General features: G+C 42.6%; 3 non-coding genes across 3 annotated transcripts; all 3 read right to left on the reverse strand.

Moving 5' to 3' along the window:
* Window positions 1-2,460: 2,460 nt before the first annotated feature.
* LOC138361935 (U2 spliceosomal RNA) lies at window positions 2,461-2,653 on the reverse strand. The gene has a single exon (XR_011227293.1). It is a non-coding gene; the product is annotated as a U2 spliceosomal RNA (small nuclear RNA).
* Window positions 2,654-5,259: 2,606 nt separating this feature from the next.
* On the reverse strand, window positions 5,260-5,452 carry LOC138361936 (U2 spliceosomal RNA). The gene has a single exon (XR_011227294.1). It is a non-coding gene; the product is annotated as a U2 spliceosomal RNA (small nuclear RNA).
* Window positions 5,453-8,010: 2,558 nt separating this feature from the next.
* LOC138361937 (U2 spliceosomal RNA) lies at window positions 8,011-8,203 on the reverse strand. Its single transcript, XR_011227295.1, has one exon. It is a non-coding gene; the product is annotated as a U2 spliceosomal RNA (small nuclear RNA).
* Between the last annotated feature and the right edge of the window lie 1,841 nt (window positions 8,204-10,044).

The raw sequence follows: 10,044 nt of genomic DNA on the forward strand, positions 1-10,044 counted from the left end.
AGGCTTTAACCATTTCTTACCTGATCAATGAATTTATATATATATGCAAATTCATGATATTACATGGTTTCATTCATGAGTAGTGAATATGTAACTGGCGGCAAAGTGGTAAACAGACTCGCGTGGCGTTTCACGAATTCGCTCCTGGCCAGGGAGTATAGCGCTTAACTCTAATACATAAACCTCCATTTGTCATGTGTCTTAAGGTAGCTACAGCTTTTGAAAAGTACAATAACGAATTAAAAGTGCAAGGGGCCTGTTACGCCAACGCTCGTCAAAAAATATAAATAGGAGACGTTCTCTCTCTGATACCATAACAGAAAACGAACAGCACTATTACGCGCCAACTATTCCATTTTTGTATATATATCACGACTTTTTCACATCTAACACTTTGCTTGATACATCGTTTTCACAAACCGGAGACGAGGCGAAGCGAGGCAGGGCTGGGTGGCGAGAGGCTAGAGGCTAGAGGCTAGAGGCGAGAGGCGAGAGGCGAGAGGCGAGAGGCGAGAGGCGAGAGACGAGAGACGAGAGACGAGAGACGAGAGACGAGAGACGAGAGACGAGAGACGAGAGACGAGAGACGAGAGACGAGAGACGAGAGACGAGAGACGAGAGACGAGAGACGAGAGACTAGAGACTAGAGACTAGAGACGAGAGACGAGAGACGAGAGACGAGAGACGAGAGACGTGATGCCATGCCATGCCATGCCATGCCATGCCATTCAATGCCTTGTGATTCAATACCATGCAGTTCAATGCGATGCGATGCGATGCGATGCAATGACATGCGATTCGATGCCATGCGAGGCGAGGCGAGGCGATGCATCATCTAACATAACGCGATTCCCTGGAAAACGACTCTGTTGTTGAATGAACAACAAAGTTAAGATATAAGAAGATGTAAGTAATTCGAGAAGTCTGAGTACTGTAGGTACTATAGCAAATTCATTGCTTAATATATGTGAATGTGTAAGGAATCCATCCATCGCTTTTACCGAGTATACAAATACTCGCTCATTGTTGGTGTTTAGGGAGGTAAATGAAGTATTGCAAAGCTAATTACGAAACTAGCTTTCACAATGACATTTGGTGGTTGGTCGCTTTGCAAATTATAGTAGATTCTATATCAATTTTATTCGTTATTTTACGTGAATGAATGTGTGCCTGCATACATTGCCTAAATAAAGAATGTAAATATACGTCGGTGGTGTTTAGAGGGGTGAATGAAGCATTTGAAATCTAAATAGGAAACTAGCATTCAAATGGAGAGGGGTGAGAGTGCAGGTGCGCTTGAACTTGGGTGGGTTCTGGGTTTCATTGACGTATATATTACAGGTGAATGTGTGCATCGAATGCTCGATTGAAGTATATAAATACACATTGTTAGTGTGTATTGAGGTAAATGATGGATTGTAAAGCTAATCAAGACACTGGAATTCACTTTGAGGCTAGTGGCTGGCCGGCTGGCAGGCAAGCGTGGAAGTGGCAAACGATCGTTGAGTTGCCGTGTAAAACCACACCAAAGCAACACCTCCCTCCATCTCAAGTCGAATTTCGTCTTTATTACGCATTGGTACATTCCAGCAATGGTAAATTAAATAGATAAACGTCTAATCTTGATGTATGTATGAATATAATTTCGCCGTCAGAGCCGACTAAGGAATTCCGAGTGATATACACACACACTCCTCCCTCCCTCCCTCCCTCCCTCACAAGGGAGAGTGAGTAATTCTGTAAAAAAAAGAAGAGCATGCCAACAATGGGTAACTATTATAGTTAGGTTCTCGATCATAGTAAACCCGTTGATTTAGAGTTTATTTGCACAATGACTACGTCATATTAGATGCCATTTAAATACCAAATCCAGTTCTCCACTAAATGCAGACACAAGTCTAACACTATTCAACCCATCTCTACCAGCCTTTTCATAACAAACCACTAAGCTATCTAAACCAGTTTCCACACTTATATAAATAGAGAAAAACTTCACCCTATATAACCTATCTCAGAAAACAAACAAAATCAATTAATATTGCACTAACTGGCAACCCCCCCCCCATTCATAAAATCAACTTCTTTCCTTCCACACCAACCATCGTATTTCTTTGCTCGCACATAATCTTTAATCTAAAGTTATTAAATGATATTACTCACCTCACTCTCCTTCTTTCTCCTTCTTCTTCCTTCCTTCCTTCCTTCCTTCCTTCCTTCCTTCCTTCCTTCCTTCCTTCCCTCTAACTCGTTGCAGTTGTTCAGCTTCGACCCATCAAACCCGGACTCGACTGACTCACTTCTGCTGCTCGTTCCAAGGCTTTTTCCTCATACGATGTTGGCTGGTGTGAAGTAATTACTGCAATTCAAATTAACACGATTCATTAATGTACATAACCAATTAACATAATCGTCTCCTACTTGATTTTGACTAGTTGATAGGGTTGTTTTTGGTCTCCCCGAAGGGAGTGGACCGATCCCAGAGGTACTGCAATACCGGGCCGATCCGCGGCAAAGGTGGAGCAAGCTCCTAGCACTTCGCCATGTTGCAAAAATCAGTTTAATATCGAGGATCCCACATGGGGATCGTATCAGATATTAAGCTGATAAGAACAGATACTACACTTTGATCTTAGCCAAAAGGCCGAGAAGCGATAGGATGCATGGTTGCTCTGCAACACCAGGCAACAATTGCGGCTAGAAACCACGTAGCGAGTTTCAATTGCAAAAGGGCATGTGATTATCGTTGAGTACTATTCGAATTCAAGCATACATATAAACGCCATGCAGTAAAGGCTTTAACCATTTCTTACCTGATCAATGAATTTATATATATATGCAAATTCATGATATTACATGGTTTCATTCATGAGTAGTGAATATGTAACTGGCGGCAAAGTGGTAAACAGACTCGCGTGGCGTTTCACGAATTCGCTCCTGGCCAGGGAGTATAGCGCTTAACTCTAATACATAAACCTCCATTTGTCATGTGTCTTAAGGTAGCTACAGCTTTTGAAAAGTACAATAACGAATTAAAAGTGCAAGGGGCCTGTTACGCCAACGCTCGTCAAAAAATATAAATAGGAGACGTTCTCTCTCTGATACCATAACAGAAAACGAACAGCACTATTACGCGCCAACTATTCCATTTTTGTATATATATCACGACTTTTTCACATCTAACACTTTGCTTGATACATCGTTTTCACAAACCGGAGACGAGGCGAAGCGAGGCAGGGCTGGGTGGCGAGAGGCTAGAGGCTAGAGGCTAGAGGCGAGAGGCGAGAGGCGAGAGGCGAGAGGCGAGAGGCGAGAGACGAGAGACGAGAGACGAGAGACGAGAGACGAGAGACGAGAGACGAGAGACGAGAGACGAGAGACGAGAGACGAGAGACGAGAGACGAGAGACGAGAGACGAGAGACTAGAGACTAGAGACTAGAGACGAGAGACGAGAGACGAGAGACGAGAGACGAGAGACGTGAGAGACGATGCCATGCCATGCCATGCCATGCCATTCAATGCCTTGTGATTCAATACCATGCAGTTCAATGCGATGCGATGCGATGCGATGCAATGACATGCGATTCGATGCCATGCGAGGCGAGGCGATGCATCATCTAACATAACGCGATTCCCTGGAAAACGACTCTGTTGTTGAATGAACAACAAAGTTAAGATATAAGAAGATGTAAGTAATTCGAGAAGTCTGAGTACTGTAGGTACTATAGCAAATTCATTGCTTAATATATGTGAATGTGTAAGGAATCCATCCATCGCTTTTACCGAGTATACAAATACTCGCTCATTGTTGGTGTTTAGGGAGGTAAATGAAGTATTGCAAAGCTAATTACGAAACTAGCTTTCACAATGACATTTGGTGGTTGGTCGCTTTGCAAATTATAGTAGATTCTATATCAATTTTATTCGTTATTTTACGTGAATGAATGTGTGCCTGCATACATTGCCTAAATAAAGAATGTAAATATACGTCGGTGGTGTTTAGAGGGGTGAATGAAGCATTTGAAATCTAAATAGGAAACTAGCATTCAAATGGAGAGGGGTGAGAGTGCAGGTGCGCTTGAACTTGGGTGGGTTCTGGGTTTCATTGACGTATATATTACAGGTGAATGTGTGCATCGAATGCTCGATTGAAGTATATAAATACACATTGTTAGTGTGTATTGAGGTAAATGATGGATTGTAAAGCTAATCAAGACACTGGAATTCACTTTGAGGCTAGTGGCTGGCCGGCTGGCAGGCAAGCGTGGAAGTGGCAAACGATCGTTGAGTTGCCGTGTAAAACCACACCAAAGCAACACCTCCCTCCATCTCAAGTCGAATTTCGTCTTTATTACGCATTGGTACATTCCAGCAATGGTAAATTAAATAGATAAACGTCTAATCTTGATGTATGTATGAATATAATTTCGCCGTCAGAGCCGACTAAGGAATTCCGAGTGATATACACACACACTCCTCCCCTCCCTCCCTCCCTCACTCACAAGGGAGAGTGAGTAATTCTGTAAAAAAAAAGAAGAGCATGCCAACAATGGGTAACTATTATAGTTAGGTTCTCGATCATAGTAAACCCGTTGATTTAGAGTTTATTTGCACAATGACTACGTCATATTAGATGCCATTTAAATACCAAATCCAGTTCTCCACTAAATGCAGACACAAGTCTAACACTATTCAACCCATCTCTACCAGCCTTTTCATAACAAACCACTAAGCTATCTAAACCAGTTTCCACACTTATATAAATAGAGAAAAACTTCACCCTATATAACCTATCTCAGAAAACAAACAAAATCAATTAATATTGCACTAACTGGCAACCCCCCCCCCCATTCATAAAATCAACTTCTTTCCTTCCACACCAACCATCGTATTTCTTTGCTCGCACATAATCTTTAATCTAAAGTTATTAAATGATATTACTCACCTCACTCTCCTTCTTTCTCCTTCTTTCTCCTTCCTTCCTTCCTTCCTTCCTTCCCTTCCTTCCTTCCTTCCTTCCTTCCTTCCTTCCTTCCTTCCTCTAACTCGTTGCAGTTGTTCAGCTTCGACCCATCAAACCCGGACTCGACTGACTCACTTCTGCTGCTCGTTCCAAGGCTTTTTCCTCATACGATGTTGGCTGGTGTGAAGTAATTACTGCAATTCAAATTAACACGATTCATTAATGTACATAACCAATTAACATAATCGTCTCCTACTTGATTTTGACTAGTTGATAGGGTTGTTTTTGGTCTCCCCGAAGGGAGTGGACCGATCCCAGAGGTACTGCAATACCGGGCCGATCCGCGGCAAAGGTGGAGCAAGCTCCTAGCACTTCGCCATGTTGCAAAAATCAGTTTAATATCGAGGATCCCACATGGGGATCGTATCAGATATTAAGCTGATAAGAACAGATACTACACTTTGATCTTAGCCAAAAGGCCGAGAAGCGATAGGATGCATGGTTGCTCTGCAACACCAGGCAACAATTGCGGCTAGAAACCACGTAGCGAGTTTCAATTGCAAAAGGGCATGTGATTATCGTTGAGTACTATTCGAATTCAAGCATACATATAAACGCCATGCAGTAAAGGCTTTAACCATTTCTTACCTGATCAATGAATTTATATATATATGCAAATTCATGATATTACATGGTTTCATTCATGAGTAGTGAATATGTAACTGGCGGCAAAGTGGTAAACAGACTCGCGTGGCGTTTCACGAATTCGCTCCTGGCCAGGGAGTATAGCGCTTAACTCTAATACATAAACCTCCATTTGTCATGTGTCTTAAGGTAGCTACAGCTTTTGAAAAGTACAATAACGAATTAAAAGTGCAAGGGGCCTGTTACGCCAACGCTCGTCAAAAAATATAAATAGGAGACGTTCTCTCTCTGATACCATAACAGAAAACGAACAGCACTATTACGCGCCAACTATTCCATTTTTGTATATATATCACGACTTTTTCACATCTAACACTTTGCTTGATACATCGTTTTCACAAACCGGAGACGAGGCGAAGCGAGGCAGGGCTGGGTGGCGAGAGGCTAGAGGCTAGAGGCTAGAGGCGAGAGGCGAGAGGCGAGAGGCGAGAGACGAGAGACGAGAGACGAGAGACGAGAGACGAGAGACGAGAGACGAGAGACGAGAGACGAGAGACGAGAGACGAGAGACGAGAGACGAGAGACGAGAGACGAGAGACTAGAGACTAGAGACTAGAGACGAGAGACGAGAGACGAGAGACGAGAGACGTGACGTGATGCCATGCCATGCCATGCCATGCCATGCCATTCAATGCCTTGTGATTCAATACCATGCAGTTCAATGCGATGCGATGCAATGACATGCGATTCGATGCCATGCGAGGCGAGGCGAGGCGATGCATCATCTAACATAACGGGATTCCCTGGAAAAACGACTCTGTTGTTGAATGAACAACAAAGTTAAGATATAAGAAGATGTAAGTAATTCGAGAAGTCTGAGTACTGTAGGTACTATAGCAAATTCATTGCTTAATATATGTGAATGTGTAAGGAATCCATCCATCGCTTTTACCGAGTATACAAATACTCGCTCATTGTTGGTGTTTAGGGAGGTAAATGAAGTATTGCAAAGCTAATTACGAAACTAGCTTTCACAATGACATTTGGTGGTTGGTCGCTTTGCAAATTATAGTAGATTCTATATCAATTTTATTCGTTATTTTACGTGAATGAATGTGTGCCTGCATACATTGCCTAAATAAAGAATGTAAATATACGTCGGTGGTGTTTAGAGGGGTGAATGAAGCATTTGAAATCTAAATAGGAAACTAGCATTCAAATGGAGAGGGGTGAGAGTGCAGGTGCGCTTGAACTTGGGTGGGTTCTGGGTTTCATTGACGTATATATTACAGGTGAATGTGTGCATCGAATGCTCGATTGAAGTATATAAATACACATTGTTAGTGTGTATTGAGGTAAATGATGGATTGTAAAGCTAATCAAGACACTGGAATTCACTTTGAGGCTAGTGGCTGGCCGCTGGCAGGCAAGCGTGGAAGTGGCAAACGATCGTTGAGTTGCCGTGTAAAACCACACCAAAGCAACACCTCCCTCCATCTCAAGTCGAATTTCGTCTTTATTACGCATTGGTACATTCCAGCAATGGTAAATTAAATAGATAAACGTCTAATCTTGATGTATGTATGAATATAATTTCGCCGTCAGAGCCGACTAAGGAATTCCGAGTGATATACACACACACTCCTCCCTCCCTCCCTCCCTCCCTCACAAGGGAGAGTGAGTAATTCTGTAAAAAAAAGAAGAGCATGCCAACAATGGGTAACTATTATAGTTAGGTTCTCGATCATAGTAAACCCGTTGATTTAGAGTTTATTTGCACAATGACTACGTCATATTAGATGCCATTTAAATACCAAATCCAGTTCTCCACTAAATGCAGACACAAGTCTAACACTATTCAACCCATCTCTACCAGCCTTTTCATAACAAACCACTAAGCTATCTAAACCAGTTTCCACACTTATATAAATAGAGAAAAACTTCACCCTATAGAACCTATCTCAGAAACAAACAAAATCAATTAATATTGCACTAACTGGGCAACCCCCCCCCCCATTCATAAAATCAACTTCTTTCCTTCCACACCAACCATCGTATTTCTTGGCTCGCACATAATCTTTATCTAAAGTTATTAAATGATATTACTCACCTCACTCTCCTTCTTTCTCCTTCTTTCTCCTTCCTTCCTTCTTCCTTCCTTCCTTCCTTCCTTCCTTCCCTCTAACTCGTTGCAGTTGTTCAGCTTCGAACCCATCCAAACCCGGACTCGAACTGACTCACTTCTGCTGCTCGTTCCAAGCTTTTTCCTCATACGATGTTGGCTGGTGTGAAGTAATTACTGCAATTCAAATTAACAACGATTCATTAATGTACATAACCAATTAACATAATCGTCTCCTACTTGATTTTGACTAGTTGATAGGGTTGTTTTTGGTCTCCCCGAAGGGAGTGGACCGATCCCAGAGGTACTGCAATACCGGGCCGATCCGCGGCAAAGGTGGAGCAAGCTCCTAGCACTTCGCCATGTTGCAAAAATCAGTTTAATATCGAGGATCCCACATGGGGATCGTATCAGATATTAAGCTGATAAGAACAGATACTACACTTTGATCTTAGCCAAAAGGCCGAGAAGCGATAGGATGCATGGTTGCTCTGCAACACCAGGCAACAATTGCGGCTAGAAACCACGTAGCGAGTTTCAATTGCAAAAGGGCATGTGATTATCGTTGAGTAATATTCGAATTCAAGCATACATATAAACGCCATGCAGTAAAGGCTTTAACCATTTCTTACCTGATCAATGAATTTATATATATATGCAAATTCATGATATTACATGGTTTCATTCATGAGTAGTGAATATGTAACTGGCGGCAAAGTGGTAAACAGACTCGCGTGGCGTTTCACGAATTCGCTCCTGGCCAGGGAGTATAGCGCTTAACTCTAATACATAAACCTCCATTTGTCATGTGTCTTAAGGTAGCTACAGCTTTTGAAAAGTACAATAACGAATTAAAAGTGCAAGGGGCCTGTTACGCCAACGCTCGTCAAAAAATATAAATAGGAGACGTTCTCTCTCTGATACCATAACAGAAAACGAACAGCACTATTACGCGCCAACTATTCCATTTTTGTATATATATCACGACTTTTTCACATCTAACACTTTGCTTGATACATCGTTTTCACAAACCGGAGACGAGGCGAAGCGAGGCAGGGCTGGGTGGCGAGAGGCTAGAGGCTAGAGGCTAGAGGCGAGAGGCGAGAGGCGAGAGGCGAGAGGCGAGAGACGAGAGACGAGAGACGAGAGACGAGAGACGAGAGACGAGAGACGAGAGACGAGAGACGAGAGACGAGAGACGAGAGACGAGAGACGAGAGACGAGAGACGAGAGACGAGAGACGAGAGACTAGAGACTAGAGACTAGAGACGAGAGACGAGAGACGAGAGACGAGAGACGAGAGACGTGATGCCATGCCATGCCATGCCATGCCATGCCATGCCATTCAATGCCTTGTGATTCAATACCATGCAGTTCAATGCGATGCGATGCAATGACATGCGATTCGATGCCATGCGAGGCGAGGCGAGGCGATGCATCATCTAACATAACGGGATTCCCTGGAAAACGACTCTGTTGTTGAATGAACAACAAAGTTAAGATATAAGAAGATGTAAGTAATTCGAGAAGTCTGAGTACTGTAGGTACTATAGCAAATTCATTGCTTAATATATGTGAATGTGTAAGGAATCCATCCATCGCTTTTACCGAGTATACAAATACTCGCTCATTGTTGGTGTTTAGGGAGGTAAATGAAGTATTGCAAAGCTAATTACGAAACTAGCTTTCACAATGACATTTGGTGGTTGGTCGCTTTGCAAATTATAGTAGATTCTATATCAATTTTATTCGTTATTTTACGTGAATGAATGTGTGCCTGCATACATTGCCTAAATAAAGAATGTAAATATACGTCGGTGGTGTTTAGAGGGGTGAATGAAGCATTTGAAATCTAAATAGGAAACTAGCATTCAAATGGAGAGGGGTGAGAGTGCAGGTGCGCTTGAACTTGGGTGGGTTCTGGGTTTCATTGACGTATATATTACAGGTGAATGTGTGCATCGAATGCTCGATTGAAGTATATAAATACACATTGTTAGTGTGTATTGAGGTAAATGATGGATTGTAAAGCTAATCAAGACACTGGAATTCACTTTGAGGCTAGTGGCTGGCCGGCTGGCAGGCAAGCGTGGAAGTGGCAAACGATCGTTGAGTTGCCGTGTAAAACCACACCAAAGCAACACCTCCCTCCATCTCAAGTCGAATTTCGTCTTTATTACGCATTGGTACATTCCAGCAATGGTAAATTAAATAGATAAACGTCTAATCTTGATGTATGTATGAATATAATTTCGCCGTCAGAGCCGACTAAGGAATTCCGAGTGATATACACACACACTCCTCCCTCCCTCCCTC

Source organism: Procambarus clarkii, unplaced genomic scaffold, assembly GCF_040958095.1.
Source record: "Procambarus clarkii isolate CNS0578487 unplaced genomic scaffold, FALCON_Pclarkii_2.0 HiC_scaffold_1015, whole genome shotgun sequence".
Taxonomy (NCBI): domain Eukaryota; kingdom Metazoa; phylum Arthropoda; class Malacostraca; order Decapoda; family Cambaridae; genus Procambarus; species Procambarus clarkii.